This window comes from Pholcus phalangioides, unplaced genomic scaffold (assembly GCF_987345545.1).
Source record: "Pholcus phalangioides strain wild (caught in Gottingen) unplaced genomic scaffold, Ppha-v1.0 ptg000008l_1, whole genome shotgun sequence".
Taxonomy (NCBI): domain Eukaryota; kingdom Metazoa; phylum Arthropoda; class Arachnida; order Araneae; family Pholcidae; genus Pholcus; species Pholcus phalangioides.
Genome location: NW_028301601.1, coordinates 19,310,001 through 19,327,739, shown reverse-complemented (window position 1 = coordinate 19,327,739; position 17,739 = coordinate 19,310,001). Strand labels below are relative to the sequence as shown.

Genomic DNA, 17,739 nt, shown 5'->3' with positions numbered 1-17,739 from the left:
ATTATTTCTTTCATTACTTCTGGAGTAATTGCTTTCATCAATTCTGGATTTTTTTCTTTCATTAAAGCTGAAATTATTTCTTTTAGTAATGCTGAAATTATATCTTTCATTAAAGCTGAAATTATTTTTTATTAATGCTGGAATTATTTTTTTCATTAAAGCTGAAATTATTTCTTATTAATGCTGAAATTATTTCTTATTAATGCTGGAATTATTTCTTTCATTAAAGCTGGAATTATTTCTTTCATTGATTCTGAAATTATATCTCATTAATTCTGGAATTGTCTCTTTCATTAAATTTGGAATTATTTCTTTTTCATTAATTTTGGAATTATCTCTTTTTCATTAATTTTGGAATTATCTCTTTTTCATTAATTTTGGAATTATCTCTTTTCATTAATTTTGGAATTATATATTTTTCATTAATTTTGGAATTATCTCTCCTTCATTCTGGAATTATCTTTCATAAATTTTATTATTCATTAATACTTTTATCAATGCTGAAATTATCTCTTACATTAACTCTGGAATATTTTTTTTCATTAATGCTGAAGTTATCTCTTTCATTAATTTTGGAATTATCTCATCGATGCTGAAATTATTTTTTCATGTTCTCAGCACTGCCAAGGCGGACAACGCTGATGTCATACTCTCTCCAGTAATGTAAGCTCGATGGAGGCTTGATTTATATACTGTTGGTGCTGCCATGTAATCTCGAAATTTCAGGCAACTCGTGCGGTTATGAAGAGAGAGAGAGAGAGATAGAGAGAGAGAGGGAGGGGGGGGGGGAGAGAGAGATAAAGAGAGAGAGAGGGGGGGGGGAGAGAGAGAGAGAGAGAGAGATCTTTTTATTAATTTTTCTTTTTATGAGACGAAAACTTTGATAACAAAATTCGTAAATTTGCAACAATCGATTTTATGTAGAAAAAAATAATTATTTCTTTCCACAAAAACATTCGGACAATATGGATGATCGAACAAATAAGTGAAGACACGGATTATGTGGTGTTCAGATAGGGTCACCAGATTCAAAACTGAAAAAAGAGAACTACTGGTGCGAACTTTAAGCAGTGCCGTTTTAACGCATGCTTCCCCCACCCCGTGCCGTGCCCGAAGGGCCTCAAGAGAAGAGCTGCCTCTGAAAAACGGGACGTAGTTGAATTTTTCGAGAATTTTTCAGGTAGGTCCTCCGAAAAATTCCTTGGCTCGGGGCCCATGATGCTCCTAAAACGATCCTACCTGTCAGCCCCACTCTTGTGGGGGGGGGGGGGGGGGTCATGGATTTCCAGTACTTGATTCCTTTACTTCTATTAATTGATATTAATTAAACAAAAATAGCAATAAAAAAATTCGAAAAATGGTCAAAGTTATCGAATTGCAACGTATATTTGATAAAGAAATGATGAAGCGCTTTAAAAGTATGACAAAATTTATGCCTGTTCAATACGGTTCGAGCCACAATACGGCAGGTGGACCACGCTAATTACTATTAATAATTTATGAATTTTGTAAAATCAATTTAAATGCCATTCCCTCTCAATGCATCGTGTTCGATTACGATCTAGACCAGCGGTTCTCAACCTTTTTTTGACTCGCGGAGCCCTTTTCGGTACATAATTTCTACATCGGAGCTCTATTTGACTCGAGGAGCCTTTTCTGCGCATAATTTTTATGGCGGAACTCCGTAGGCTTCTTTTTTTATTTATCTGTCAAATTTACATATTTATTTTCCTTGAGTCGCCGCGGAGCCCCTCGGAAGTGCACACGGAGCCCTCCCCAAGGGCTCCGCGGAGCACCGGTTGAGAACCGCTGTTCTAGAGCAAGGTTTCTGCTTTAGAAGGTAAGACTTTTGCTTCCGATAGCAAAAATTATTTTGTCGATCCCCACAACTTTGTAACTCAATAATTCCGTAACGGTGTTCTTTAATTGTTCCCACCTGAAACTGCCGTCCGGGACAGTTGCCCCTCTATTTCTGATCCTGCATGGGACCAAAACTTTTGTCCGCTAACGGGAGGTGTCCCGTTTTTTTCTTTTCTTTTTTATACGCCACATTTTTTTATACCCCCATTTATACGACGTTTGGCTTCGGCCGCAATTGGCTCGTATATGTTACTGCGTGTAAAAATGATACACCGGTGGTGGTTATGCATTATCATCAATCATCTCTATGAAGGAAGTTTGATTAAATTTCACTACATTTATATATCACTTTTACCGGTTATTATGTATAATTTTCAAATAGAGTCTGATAAATATGGAAAAATTTATAACATTTCTTTTCTTCGTTAAACCCATTAATTATTTTTACCCCTACATGGTACGTACACTACACATATTTTGCAATAAAAATTAAATTAAAATAAAAGAGAGAGAGAGAGAAGAAATAACCGTTCATACATTATTAGTAATGTTGGCTTTCTTCATACGTATCAACGTGCGCAAACGAAACCAACATTACCATTCGAAATCAGCATCCTGGACCATAGTTATATTGAGTTAACCAAGTAATTAATTGGCAGATTATTATATTTACCAATACGAGCTTCGGATTATACATAATCACCATTGAGTATGATAAATTATCGATTTAAGAAAAAAAAATCCCAAATTAGAGTTTGGAAAAAGAAAATTACAGTTTCTCTGATTTTATACTGTCCGCTATCGAGAGTGTCTGCTAACGGGGAGTGAAATGCATTAAAGCCCTACTCCACTGGACCGGTGATCGAGAAAGTGTCCGTTAACGCGAGGTGTCCGCTAACGGAGAGTGTCCGTAAAGGGACGTTCTCTACTGTAGTTGGCAACGTTACTTACTTTTACATAATTCCTGGTGATAATTGGCGATGTCGCGTATTTAGAATCCCAATATCTCGTGTTTTTTTGTTTTTCTTTCGAGGAAATATGGTCAGACCAGTTATAACCAAACACCAGTGGCGTCGTTTTTAATCTTCGTGAATTTTCTTCGAATTTATTTAGTGTTAAATATTTTATTTAGTTAGGGTGACCACATTTTCTCGAGAGAAATACGGGAAATTAGGATTCAAAATACGGGAAAATACGGGACATCGCCAATTATCGCCAAAAATGACACCAAAACCGAACAAAATTGCCAAATATTGTTGAAATAACGGAAAAATCACAATGGCGGGAAATGCAGCATTACTGCTAATTGCAGTGGATTAAAATGAATTCCACGAAAAAAAACGTTCGCTAAGACAAATGTGGGAGATTAATATTCTCATTTATAGTTGTAATTATCATAATATAATTTATAAGTTGAAAAATAATATCAATCTTTGACTTCAATAAAGAATAAAAATTCAAGTAGGGTTCGTGTAAATTACGGGAAAAACTGGGACACTTTTGCCAAAAAGTCGGGACGACCATAAAAACAGAAAATACCGGGACTGTCCAGGGAAATACGGGACGTATGGTCACCCTATATTTAGTGTAATAATATAATGTTCATAATTTTTTTTTTAATATCAGGCATGAAAAAAAACAAGCCAGAATCTTAAAGGAGAAATAGGAAAATTTCTTCTCAATGGCCAGAATACGATAATTTTTAATCGAAAATGCGTTGAATAATTATAATCGAGCTGACCATATTTCTTTTAGAAAAATAAGGAAATAGAAAATCCAAATACGGTAAAAACGGGACATGGCCAGTCATCACCAAAAATTATGTCAAAGATAAGAGGCCGTTCAAGTATTACGTCAGCAAATTATTAGCCATTTTTGATTCCCCCCCTCCCCCCGTCAGCAAAATATCGTCAGCTCTGCCCCCACCTCCTACTGCATATTGGTGGGATCAGAGGCGTACGTGAAGGTGGGGGGGGGGCGGCATAGGTGGCTCGTGCCTTCCCTCCAGACAATCAAAAATGTATTTTCTTAATGCGAAAATATTAAAAAAATAATAATTAAAATTTCGAAAGAAAGTTTAATTGTTTTTTTTTTAAATTGTTAAATACCTTTACATGTTATTATAGTCAATTTCTGTTAATTTTAATGCTATTTGAAGGCTATAAGAACTGAAAAATTCTTTTTAAGAAATTTAATGCTACCCCACCCTCTAAGCCATACATGGTAAAACCTTGGCCCGCGGACCAAATTGTGGCCTTGGGGGGTTATCTGATGTGGCCTACAACCTCAAACCCAATTTTGCAAAAATGAACTAATGGGTCATTCAAGTATTACGTCAGCATCGAGGGGGGAGGGAGGGAGGGGGTTTCGGATTTGCTGACTTTTGATGACAAGGGGGGGAGGGTGGGTTTGAACGTTGCTTACGTCATCAATCACCCTTTTTGAAGATATGAAATAATCTAAGCTGCTGACGAAATTTTGCTGACTGACAAGGGGGGGTCAAAAATGGCTAAAATTCTGCTTACGTAATACTTGAATGGCCCCTAAGCGGCACATTTACAAATCACTTAAGTGACCCGTAGTTTTCCAGAGTATTCCAAAGTATGCCAGAGCGTTTACGTGACGCGTGGTACATTTGCAGATAACTCAAGTAGGCCCGTGGCACAATCACAGATCACTTAATTGACCCGCCACACAGTTCTAGAACACTTAAGCGATCCGTGGCACGTTTAAAGATCTCTTGAGCGACATGTGACATAGATTTAGAGCACTTCAGCGCCCCCCCCCATCACTCAAGTTACCCGCGGCACATTCTCAGATTAATTAAGTGATCCGCGGCATAGTTAGGGATCACTTGAGTGATGCGTGGCACAGTTTCAGGGCACTTAAGTGGCCCGAACACATTTCCAGGTCACTTGAAGGATCCGCGGAACATTTAGCGATCGCTGAAGTGGCTCTGTAGAAGACTTATCAATAGGGGAAATGTTAGTTCAGGTGCCCACAAACTACTGTTTCGGGCATTTGCCCAGCTCTGACTAACTGTAAAGTAGTCTATCGTTTGAGTCGGGCCCCGTTTGGTAAACATGCAAAATTTCGCGACGAATATCATACCACATTGTTTTTTATATGACACATTGCAATCGAGACCCGACGCCAATATCAATCTAAGAATTATAACAGTTGTGTTGTTATTTCATAGGTGGCAGCAAATGTTCCAGTTCAGTGATGTTTCGTACGTACAGGGTGGTCATGAAATAACCTTCCCGATATTCGAGCCTCTTGCTGCGCAAAAATTAACTAATGCGAACGGAATTCGAGATATAGGTGTTTCAGGGTATGCGCTCGAGAATGAGAGCCGAAACAAAGAAACCTATCTCTCGCGGCCACGGTTGCAGCAACAAAATTTCGAAAAATTGAAATAGCAACACTCACTTTTATGCATTGCAAAATGATCGGCGCAGTAAAAAAAAAAACTATGGATAGCGTGAAAACAGTACCTGTAGCACCATAAACTCCGGCGCACGAAGCAGACAAAGAAAGATCTCATTGAAGGGGTTGGTGCACTAATCCCTCGGGGGGGGGGGGGATTTCCCGCAGGTCTGACCGAGATAAGCCCACAGGCAGTAAAATCATAAATCCGACTCTGACCTTGAGGCCCGTGATACACATGCTACTTAGTACAATATATTCTACTAAGTAGCATGTGTATATGCATGCGGGATAAATATTCAAATTTTTTATATCCTCTTTCCTTTACGCATTTGAATTTCCGGGCTAAATTTCCATCCGGTCAGCTAAAATTCAATATTACGGGCCGTTCAAGTACGTATTACGTAAGCAAATTTTTTCGCCATTTTTGACCCCCTCCCCCTTTGTCAGCAAAATTTCGTCATCAGCTTTGCCTCTCTGAATCCTAACGTATATTGGTGGGATCAGAGACGTACACGGAAGGGGGGGGGGCAGAGGGGGGCTCGTGCCCCCTCCAACGATCAAAAATTAATTTTTTAATGCAAAAAGAATATTTTTTTAATTGCAATTTCTTAAGAAAATACCTTTATATGTTATTATAATCAGTTTCTGATAATTTCAATGTCATATGAAGGCTATGAACGCATAATTTATCTTTTATAAATTCATTGCGACCTACCCCTCTAAGTCATACAATGATAAATCGCATAAAGGCCCTTGGCCAGCAGACCAAATATGACCCCGGGGTTTATCTGATGCTGCCTGCCCTCCTCAAACCTAATTTTGTAAAAATGAACTAAGCGGCACATTTACAGATCGCTTAAGTGTCCCGTGGTACAATTCGAGAACATTTAAGCGGCCCGTGGCACATTTTCAGATCAGTTAAATGACCCGGGACACAGTTCCAGAACACTTACGTGATCCGTGACACATTTAGAGATCCCTTGAGTGACGCGTGACGTAGTTTTAGAGCACTTAAGTGTCCCCCAGTGCAGTTCTCAATCCCTCAAGTTACCTGCGGCACATTTTCAGATTATTTAAGTGATCCGCGGCTTATAATTATGGATCATTTGAGTGATGCGTGGCAGTTCCAGAGCACTTGGATCCGCGAAACATTTACAGATCTGTAGGGCACTTATCAATAGGGGGGGAATGTTACTTCAAGTGCCCACAAACTATCGGAATGTTTTACCCGTTTTTGGCGCACCGAGTAAGATGCCATTAAAAATATTTCATATTTTCATAAAGGGTGGTTGATGACGTAAGCATTATCAAAACCCCCCCTTGTCATCAAAAGTCAGCAAATCGGGAAGGTGCATGTCTGGTTTAGTAGTAGTAGTAGTAGTAGCAAATCGGGAAAACCCCTCCACCCCATCGATGATGACGTGATACTTGAACGGCCCCTTACCATTAAATCCAGTCAAAAATTCACTATCGTGAGAGACAATGCTCGCCAAATGAGACAAGTAGGCACAAATGTTGAAGAGAAAAGTTCCCATAAAAATGAAGCAACCCCTGAAAATATATATATATATACACACCTACATATATATTTCATATCTATTGTTTTCTAACATTTACCCTCAATATTTATGTATTCATTGAACGAGCAACAACATCAACACACACACATATACAGGGGGAAATAATCGACTTCCCGTAGTTTCAACTCGTATCATCCCATGGCATGTTTTGTTGACATCATCAACACCATGGTAACCTCTGAACGGAGAGGCTGAACCCCATCAGCTCTTTTAGCTCCCATCAGACTGCGATAGAAGAGCGGTTCAGACGCCCAGGCTTTTTCGATTCTTTTGTCCATGCCGCCAGGCCACTTGAATGAATGCTTTTTCCCCCCCCCCCTCCTAAGTTCTACCGGCAACACTAATGGACTTTCTCTGGAAATCCCCGAGTTTTGGTGAGTGATTCACCTTCAGTTTCATTTATGATCTAATATCGTTACTTTTTATACTAACCGAGCGATGATCATCAAAACAATTACAATTGTTTTATTAAATACAATGCCATTTATTTTAATTTTTATTAATAATATTGTACAGTATGCATTGGTGTATGTTATTAATTTCAGTCCGCTGGCCGGAAACATGTACATACATAAGGTGATCATACGACCAGTATTTTATAAAATATTCTGTAATTTCATAGTCGTCCCATTATTTTCATAAAAAATTTCCAGTTTTTCTTTTCCTTATTTTTTCAACGAAGTTTACTTGAAGTCAAAAATTGAGATTATTCTTCCTTAATGCCTTTGTCAATATTTTTCGGCTGTAATTGGCAACTTTACTTGCCTTTGGCAGTTTTTATGGCTGTTGTTGACGAGTTAATTTGCCTTAGAGAGATAATTTTTTTGGCAACTTTACTTGCCTTAGACTGTTTTTTCGTTGCAATTGGCAAATTTACGGGCCATAAAGTAACAATTTCTTTGTGTATAATTAACAACATTGTGTATATTTCTAAGGCAAGTAAGCCTTAGAGAGTTTTGCTATAATTGACAACGTTTACTTGCATTTGATGATTTTTTTGCGGTAATTGGTGATATTCCGTATGGATCCCGATTTCCTGTATTTTTATGAAGGAAATATGGTCAGCCTAGGCTTTTATCGTGTTTTCTGTATTGATAATTTTCTATGGCACACCTTTGTGGGCCGAATGAAACCTCGTGGCGGACAGCATTTGGTCCGCGGTTGGGAGGTTGTGCTCTCCTGGTGTATAATATATCGCGCCTTTTTTTTATATATCATGCCATCTATACATATATAATGGCATGTCCCGATTGATTCACTAATTCAGTTATGAATATGAAATTTAGTCAGTAGTTTCATTTCATGAAGTGAAGACCCACTAAGAAAGAGTTTTTTGAAATTCGACCCCTAAAGGGTAATAAGGGGGTTCAAAGGTTAGATAGAAAAATCATGACGAGCCAAAACCGCTGAAACTATAAATATGGAATTTAGTCGATACTTTCATTTTATCCGATAAGGACTCAGTAAGGATTTTTTTTCTCGAAATTCTACCCCTAAAGGGGCCATAAAAGGGTTCAAAGGTAACAGAAAAACCACGACGAGCCGGAATCGATGGAGCAATTAATTATGAAATTTGGTCAGCGGTTTCACATTTCATGACGTAAAAACTAATTAAAACGGTTTTTCGAAATTCGACCCCAAAGGGGAGGTCATAATAGGGGTTCAAAGGTTACATAAAGAAATCACTCTTCGCCCAAACCACTAAAACTATAAATACAAAATTTTGTCAGTATTTTAATTTGAAATTTAGGGACTCACTAAAAAGGGATATTTCAAAATTCAACATATAAGGGGGGTCATATGGGGAGAGGGGTGGTTATCTGCAGAACACCTGAAAAAGATTCCTCCCCGCAAGTGTTTACAAATCCAGGAAGAAGTTGGGACAACGGTTCATCCTATGTCAGAGGAGATTCCTAGCGACGTGGAAAGTCAGGGAAGATCGGGGAAGTGAGAAATGGTCACAGAAAGTCAGGGGAAAACGTGAAATATTTGGCAAAATTCTGGGAATTATATAAACATTCGATAAAAGTCAGAGAAAAATTCTGTGGAAAACTGAAACTTGAAAAACATTTTGAAATTTAAGATTTGGAATCCAATTCTTCTTTCTTCTCTCTCTCTCTCACACACAAACACGTGAAGGCGCGAGCTTTGGTCAGGGGAAAGTCAGGGAAATAATCAAGCAGATTTTGCTGGTAAACTTTGTAAGACTGTAATGACGTGGGTCTCTGCGTAGAAACCTTTTTCATGAGTAACTTTACGCTTCAACGAAACTACGGTGTGTGGGGAAGTAGCTGAAGATAAATTGAGAAAGAAGATAAATCCCCAAAATATAAAAAATTTCAGAAGATTGAAAAAGATTATAGTGGTCTCTTATGTGTCGATGCAAAGGAACAAGGAAAAAAAAAAGACGTATAAGAGAATAGCTTTATTATGCTATATATTTGACCGAGAGTTCAGATAATCGTCTTATAACTGAGAAAAACGAAAAAAAAAATGAGAGGATGTATAAGCGAGAGATCACTATATTTGATACCCGAAAAGATAAACCATCATTCGAAATATCGTGGGGTATAAATCATATTTTAAGTTGATGATAAGTTGAGAATGTAACATATCTATATATATAAAATTTATTTTCTGTGTGTGTCTGTCTGTGTCTGTCTGTGTATGTTCTGTATACAAATCTACAATTTTAGATCGATCGTCGCAAAATTTTGCATATATACCAAATGGGACCCGACTTAAACGATAGGCTACTTCAAAATTTCGTCAGAGCAGGGCAAATACCCCAAATGTTCAAAAAAAAACTGTCGGGCAACAATGGCTTTTGAGCCTCAACAATCACTTTCCGAACGTTTACTTTGATTAGCGTGGTTCCCTAGCAATGCTTTTCGGACGTGTATATGCCTTTACAATGGTTTGTCACTTCTCTAATCCTGTTAGTATAAGTATGTATATGTATAACAGTTTATGTCTTTATAATGGTTTGCCACATTTTCAATATACTCTCAGTAATGAGGCTTTTTGAATAGACGTCATAATCATCATCAGCATCGCTTTGAGGGTCAGGAAAAGGGTGATCCTCGTAGAAATCAGTGTTAAAATTGTCGATTTTACTGTAGAAATGCGGGAATTCAGTGGGGGTTTCCTGCCACATAAATAATTTTAAAAATTGTATTGGATTCTTGATTTTTGAAATATTGAGTTCGCTTAGAGATACGAAGCACAGAAAATTAAATATGAAGTAATTAGCCGGACCTGCTTTTTTGAGATGGATATTCATGTAATAACATTGATTTCAACCTTTTATTTATATCTTCTCAAGCATGAAAATTAATGTCTCCGTATTATCTTTTAATATTCAACTGCATAAATTCTCATATAGTTTAGGATGTTTTAAAATTAATTATGGGTCTGTAAAGTACATTGAAGAAATTCCACAGCTTTAATTAAGCATTTTTTGAAGCAGAAACAGGCAGATTCATAACTTGCAAGTTCAGGGGGGGGGGGATCGAATTACCCAGCGCCCCTTGAAAAAGAAAAATTAATTTCTGTGTTTTTTTTTAAATCTAGATTTGTTTCTTTCATGAGTCCGGCAGGAAGTCGCCATATTGTTTAACTTGGACACGGTTTGTACATCCCTCGAAGAAAGAGAGAGAGATATCACGTGATCCAAAAAGCCTCATTAAAGAAAACCCGGGCAGCGCGGGGTATTATAGCTAGTTGTAAATAAGTTTAGGAATAAGAATTGTGTTTGTGCTAGTTTTTAGACTTCTATCTTAATAGAATTAAGCATGTTTTCCCTCTATATCAGCAATTGGCTCGATTCCACTACCGATATTTATATATCGATTCCATGAAAAATCGGCTTTTGCCAGTGGAGTAACCGTTAAAAATAAAACCAATAGCGAAAAAGAGAAAAATCGAAAAGGGAGAGAAAAAAAACAACTCAAATAATTCCCCCTCCCCCCAGGAAGACATAATGGCCAAAATCACTTCGAAATCTAATCAATAAAATAGCTTTCAACCCACTAAAAAGAAAAGGATTGGGTTAATGGTAACGTGTTGGCGCAATTTTCTCTCCTCTCGTTAAAATCTCACGATCGACACCTGTAGCGCCACAAAGGGTGTATGTTCAGCTTTTTTTTTTATCATGACGTTTATTTCGTTTGGTTTTTTTCTTTCTTCCCCCATCTTAGTTTGAGTCAATTTTGAATCATCATCATTCTTGTGATGGAATCAATAATGTCAGGAAAAGAGTTTCGCGGCCCAATTTCGGTTTGGCACGCAGTAGGTTAATATTCGAGGAAACGCAGTCCTAGCATGCGATTAAATAACACGCAATGAAAAGTCAGAAAAAAAAAAAAAACCGTAGTCTCTGCACATATCATCCACAACATTCATGAAATGTGTACACTATATACACTGCTCAAAACAATTAGGGGAGCACATGGTTTTAACAAAATTACGCAAAGATGTATACCGATAAGTAACATAAAATGAATCATCCATAATTTAAAGCCTAGGAGGAAACGGAAGAAGAAAACTTCATATGCAAATCAAAGTTCATGACGTCAAAAACCAGAAAAAGGAGATAAGGACCGAAATCGGGATGTTGCGGAAACGTCTGTTTTACTGCCGTAACTGTGAAATTCGATTGCGCAGTATTTTTTTTTTTGAGACAAGGTGACTTGAGGATGTCTCAACAACGTGATTTACCGGAATCCATGGCATGGCGTGTTATAGGCAGACTGGAATCCGGGCAAACACAACGTAGTGTCGCGGACGCTGTTGGAGTCACCAGAAGTGTTGTTGCAAGGCTGTGGAATCGATTCCAAGTAACAGGAAATGTTAGACGTCGACCAGGGCAAGGTCGGCTACGCGCCACTACAGCAACTGATGACCGGTATGTACGGTTAACAGCCCGTCGAAACAGAACAGAGAATGCTACGCAGCTGCAAAGACGGTTGCTTTTGGCAACAGGATGAAGGGTGTCCAGCCAAACAGTACGTGATCGGCTTCATGAGGGAGGGCTCTATGCACGTAGGCCAATGGTCTGCATTCCGTTGACCACACGCCACCGTGCGGCCCGAAGAAGATGGGCTGCTGAACATCGAGATTGGGAGCAACATTGGAGCCAAGACGAGTCCCGATTCAGTCTGGAGTGTGACACCCGACGTGTTCTGGTATGGAGGGACAGGGGCCCTCGAAATAACCCCGCATTCGTTCGTGAAAGGTCACAATACAGACGAGCTGGTTGGATGGTATGGGGCGGAATCAGCATAGGCGGACGTACGGACCTGCATATCATTCGGAATGGCACTTTGACGGCCCGAAGGTATGCAGACGAGATACTGCGACCTCATGTCATCCCTTACGCTGGAGCCATTGGAGATTCCTTTGTTTTCCAGGATGATAATGCCCGACCACATAGAGCTCGTCTGGTGGAGAACATGCTTGAAGCTGAAACAATACAGCGTATGGAATGGCCAGCGTGCTCTCCTGACCTTGGACGACGCATTGCTGCGCGACCAAGGCCGCCTGTTACTGTCCGAGACTTGCAGATTGCACTTCTTGAGGAGTGGGACAGTATTCCCCAAAGTCTGATCGATAACCTCATCGCATCCATGGCAAACAGGTGTGCAGCAGTCTTAGCTGTTCGAGGAGACCACACGCCCTATTAAAACTCATGCATCATGTCTAAACAGTACTTTTTTTTTATCGTTTACATGTAACCAAATTGTTGCCCTAAATCATATTTTCATGTTTTTTCCATATTTTCAAAGAATTAAAGCTTAATTCCAAATTTTTTTACGTCTTTTTTCTGTATTGCGCATTGATACGCGTGTACTATCCATTGTATGCCAATTCGTTGCTGTCTCGCACGGTTTTCTTCACTTTTTTGCTTGCTCCCCTAAGTGGTTTGAGCAGTGTATTTTCAAGGAGTTCTTATTTTAATAATGAGTCTCACAGTAAAAGATTTTTAAAAGTTAATCAAAGAAATAGACTAGTATATATTTACTCTTTCACTTTTTACAAAATTGGACAATGATGCAAAAGAGACAAGGGGGAGCGGTAGCCCAGGTCGATAAAATACTCGCCTGAAGTACCAAAGGATGCTTAGAGGTGTTGCGAGTTCGATACCCGGTTCGTCCTTGTCAGAAAACCTTCCTGACACACGGGCACAACAGAAACGGAGACATTCCCGCAGAAAAAATTTCTACCGCAGGGAGTCACATATCGAGGGGGTTAGCGCACCAACCTCTCCAAGAGTATAAAAACAAGCCTGCCGTTCGGAATCGGCAATAAATTGTAGGTTCCGGTCGCACACAATTCCATAATGTACACAGGTTTCACCATGGGATGAGCTCAATGGCGAAGATCACAATTACGTCATTAGAGATCGAGTCGGGGCTAACGAGAAAGAGATCTAAACTCCGAACCTATCTCGTGACGTAGTAGTCGAAGAGCCGAACATTACCGATTCGGAGCTACGGCTGTTACCACCAAAGATCTCACCTTAGGGGGCCGTACTGTAGGATGGGAAGGGGGCAGGGGTCTCCGTGCAGTGCTTAATTGAACTCGTGGTTGGGACTCGAGAGGTTGGAGCCCTGTCATCCTATTAAATGTCATATTTCCGAATCAAAGGCTTTGATTATAACCATCACCAGGACTCCCGTACAAGAACTCTATAGCATGTGCTTTAAATAATCATGAAAATGCTTGAAACAATCATGATACTAATCATTGAATTATAGGGTGTTTATATCTGAGTTGTCGGATTTATTTTCACAATGGAGGAGGCCCCACTAACGATATAAGTCTACTGGGGGCTAGCTCCAGTACGTTGGGGTGGGGGGGGGGGCGCACAGAAATGCTCGCTAGGAAAGGAAAAATTTCATTCTTACAAGAAATACGCCCTCCAGCTTTGTTTTCTTCCAGATCATGGGCGGAGATCTGAAGGGGAGGGGTGTGGGGGCTTTACCCCTAGCGTCAAAGGTGGATTTGACAGATCTAATGTATATGCGTATATATGAATTGACATCATTATCATCGTGCTCCCCCAGCTATAATACAAATACAAATACAAATACAACACCACAACAGGCAAAATGCCCAACGAGGTGGCTGATAAAAAGATGCCCATAAAAATATGGTTGTCATATGTTTCAAAAATACAGCAACCCAATTAAAAATGCAATTAACACAAGTTATAAACAATATATACACGTGATAAAATATTATACAATGCCCATAAAGCATACTTATGGTTGTCTTATTCTAAGAATGGATAGCTTCCCGATTTACCCCAACATGTTTATCGTATTTCTTTTTAAACGTGTCAATTGTGTTACAATTTACTACCTCCGGGGGTAAGCTATTCCATTTATTAACAACCCTATTGGAGAAAAATTCCCTGCGACACCATAACCTTGCATTGTCCCTCACCAATCGATACTGGTGTCCCCTTGTAAAAGCAGTCGATTGGCGGTGTACTAAAAGTTCATGGTCCATCCTATCCATCCCATTGAAAATTTTGAACACTTCGATCATATCTCCTCGACACCTGCGTTCATCCAATGTAAACATATTCAAAAAATGAAGTCTTTCTTCATAACTCAAGCCCTGTGTGCCAATAAGGACACGCGTAGCTCTTCTCTGCACCCCTTCAACCAAGTCTATGTCCCTCTGTAGGTATGGTCTCCAAAACCTTACAGCATACTCCAGTCCAGGACGAACTAAGCCTCGAAAAAGCGGAAGAATGACTTTAGGAGAACGCGAAGAGACCTTTTTGAAAATGAGACCAAGCATTCTATTCGATTTTTTGACAACCGCTGAACAATGTTCAGAAAACTTAAGTCGCTCGTCAATGAGAATTCCCAAATCGGTGACTCTAGTTGCATCCGGGATAGTGACACCATTCAACTCGTAAGAGAACCGTGGGTTGTTCGAACCAAAATGAGCGACCATGCACTTATCCACGCTAAACGTCATGCTCCATTCATTTGCCCATGCTGCAACCTTGTTTAAGTTGGTCTGGAGCAACTCCCTATCGCTTTCATTCCCGATTACCCCCATTAGCTTCACATCATCTGCGAATTTGCTAGTAATTCCATCGATACCCTGATCGAGTTTATCGATAAAAAGTGAAAAAAGTATGGGGCCAAGGACACTTCCCTGAGGAACTCCACTTGTGACGTCTGTCCAACCAGAGAATTCCCCGTTCACCATAACTCGTTGCGACCTATCTCTTAACCACGATTCTATCCAATTCAGCAAGTTGCCCCCTATTCCAATCTCGTGTAAACGCTTCAAGAGTTTGCCATGTTGGACCCGATCGAATGCCTTCTGGAAATCAAGGTAAACCACGTCGACATTTTTGCTCTTACCCAAAGCCTTAGTCACGTAATCATAGAAGCAAAGGAGGTTAGTTACACATGACTTCCCCTTCCTGAACCCATGCTGATTATCCGACAATACATTATTCTCGTCTATCCACTTCACAAACTGCCTTTTGATGATAATTTCCAAAATTTTCGAGAGGGAGCTCGTCAAACTCACTGGACGATAATTAGACACCACTTCTCTACTACCCTTCTTAAATATAGGAACAACGTTAGCCAGTTTCCAATCTCTCGGGACGATACCCTCAGCAACACTACTCCTGTATATCTGTGCGACTGGCCCCAACAATTCATTAGCACCTTCCCTGAGAACCCTGGGATAGATATCATCTGGTCCTGGTGCTTTGCTTGCACATATATTTCTTAGAAGATTTAGGACCTCCACGTCTTCCACTTGAATATCGTTGAGCGTTTTATTACCCCATGCAACACCCGTATATCGAATATCATTATCTCCATTAAAAACCGACGCGAAAAGGTCATTGAAAGCACTACACATGCCTACATTGCTCTCTACTTTTGAGCCTCCTATCGAGAGGGGGCCAACTGTCCCCTTACATCCATTATTGACGTATCGAAAAAATGATTTTGGGTCAGAGCCAATGTTATCTGCCAACCTAGATTCAACTTGCTTTTTACTATCCCTTATCGCTTTCTTCAACAGTCTTCTTTTATCAGTAAACAATGATAGGTCACCTCGTCCACTTTTATACTCTCTGAATGCTCTTTTCTTTTCAAGATAAAGGTTCCGCACGCTATCCGTGAACCATAGAGGGTGTGATGTACAAACACGCTTTTTTCGAACAAAGGGTATGACGTCGTGCAAAACAGAGGACAGCTTCGTACTAAATTCTTCCCATTGACTTACCACCCCTACTGATTCCAACCGGTCTTTGAAAACTTCCGCTAACCTTCTTCGCAAAACATCAAAGTTAGTTCTCCGAAAACAAGGAACCAGTCTTTTGTTATCAACCTTACCCGAGGAAAAGTTACAGAGAAATCTGACGATACGATGATCACTGGAAGAAAACTCTTCCCCCACCGAAACATGTTCAACTAGATCCTCAGAACTAGTAAGAACTAAATCCAAAATAGCAGTACCCCTAGTGGCTTCTGATACATGCTGATACAAAAAATTTTCGAGCACCAACTTAAGAAAGTCTCTTTCATACTGATTTCCAGATGAAAGGTTCTCCCAATCAATACCCGGGTAATTGAAATCCCCTAGTATGAGAACCCTCTTTCGCTTACACATGTAGGAAATTTCATCATGCATTTTGGCGATATAATTTTGATCCCTATTCGGTGGATTGTAACAAACCCCAACAATAAGCTTATGACGTCTTTTGTTCTCAAGTTCAACCCATATGGTTTCAATATCACTTCTCTGCACGTTACACTCTCTAGCCTTCAAACATGATTTCACGTATATCAACACTCCACCCCCTTTCCTATCAGATCTATTTCTCAAAAAAGTATCGTATCCGGAGATGTGTAAGAAAGATTCATCCCCATCGTTTGCCCAAGATTCTGTAATGGCTATAAGATCCAAGTCCTCCACAACTATCATAGTTTCTAAAAAATCTTTCTTGTTACCCAAGCTCCTGGCATTTATTAACACACATTTTAATTTGCCCGGTGGTTTGTTGTCAATCGAGAAGCCATCCAAGTCAGAGGTGGGTAATTCCCCGTCAGTACTATTGTGATTATCATTAACTAACCCGCATTCCCGACTACGTGGTCTGGGAGTAAAAAACCTGACCTAAGACTATCGTAAACCTCCCAGACCCCTCTCTTATTTAGATGGATCCCATCCGAACGAAGCCACCTATCGGTAAATGCGGGAAGCTCCAAGAACGTGACCCCAAGTGAGGAGCAAATGTCCTTCAGGCCTATATTGAATTGGTGGATCCTACTCCTATATCCCCTACTACCCCTTGGCAGCACTGGAATCACTGCCACATCTGAACCCCCCTCCCTAGCGGATAATAGTAAATCCCGGTATTCTGACAGAGACTCACTAATATTCGCTCCTACCTGATTTGTTCCCACCCACAGAATCACCCGCAAGGGCAACTTTCGGCGATGAAAAACGTCTCGAACGTTGCCAATCTTCCCCCCAGGAAGACAACAGCGCTCGAAACCCCGAAAATCCCTACACACTCGGTTCCCAAGTTCCCTAACCATAGAATCGCCGATGATTAAACCCCTATCACTATCCCCCTCTACCTCATCCACGACCTCCCATTCGCCCTCTAAAATGTCGTTGTTCGTGGAGATTGCTTCTTCATCAACAGGTGGCTCGACGACCAGAGGGTCCGTTATAACCGGACCCTCTAGCACCCTAACTTTTTCCCGTAAAGCTTCGACCTCGTGTTCCAGCCTTTTTCTATCCAAGCACCCTTTACAATTGAAACTATCAGCTACTATACCCCTAGACCAGGGAAACCTCCCGTCGCAAG

The 17,739-nt window shown here is 40.0% G+C and overlaps 1 protein-coding gene across 1 annotated transcript in view; it reads left to right on the top strand.

The window, feature by feature from the left end:
* The first annotated feature begins 7,091 nt into the window (after positions 1–7,091).
* LOC149083943 (uncharacterized) overlaps positions 7,092–17,739 on the top strand; it is a 51,227-nt gene continuing 40,579 nt past the window's right edge. The window contains exon 1 of the mRNA XM_089235431.1: positions 7,092–7,246. The gene's annotated coding sequence lies outside the window, so the exon portion shown is untranslated. The remainder of the gene's footprint in view (positions 7,247–17,739) is intronic.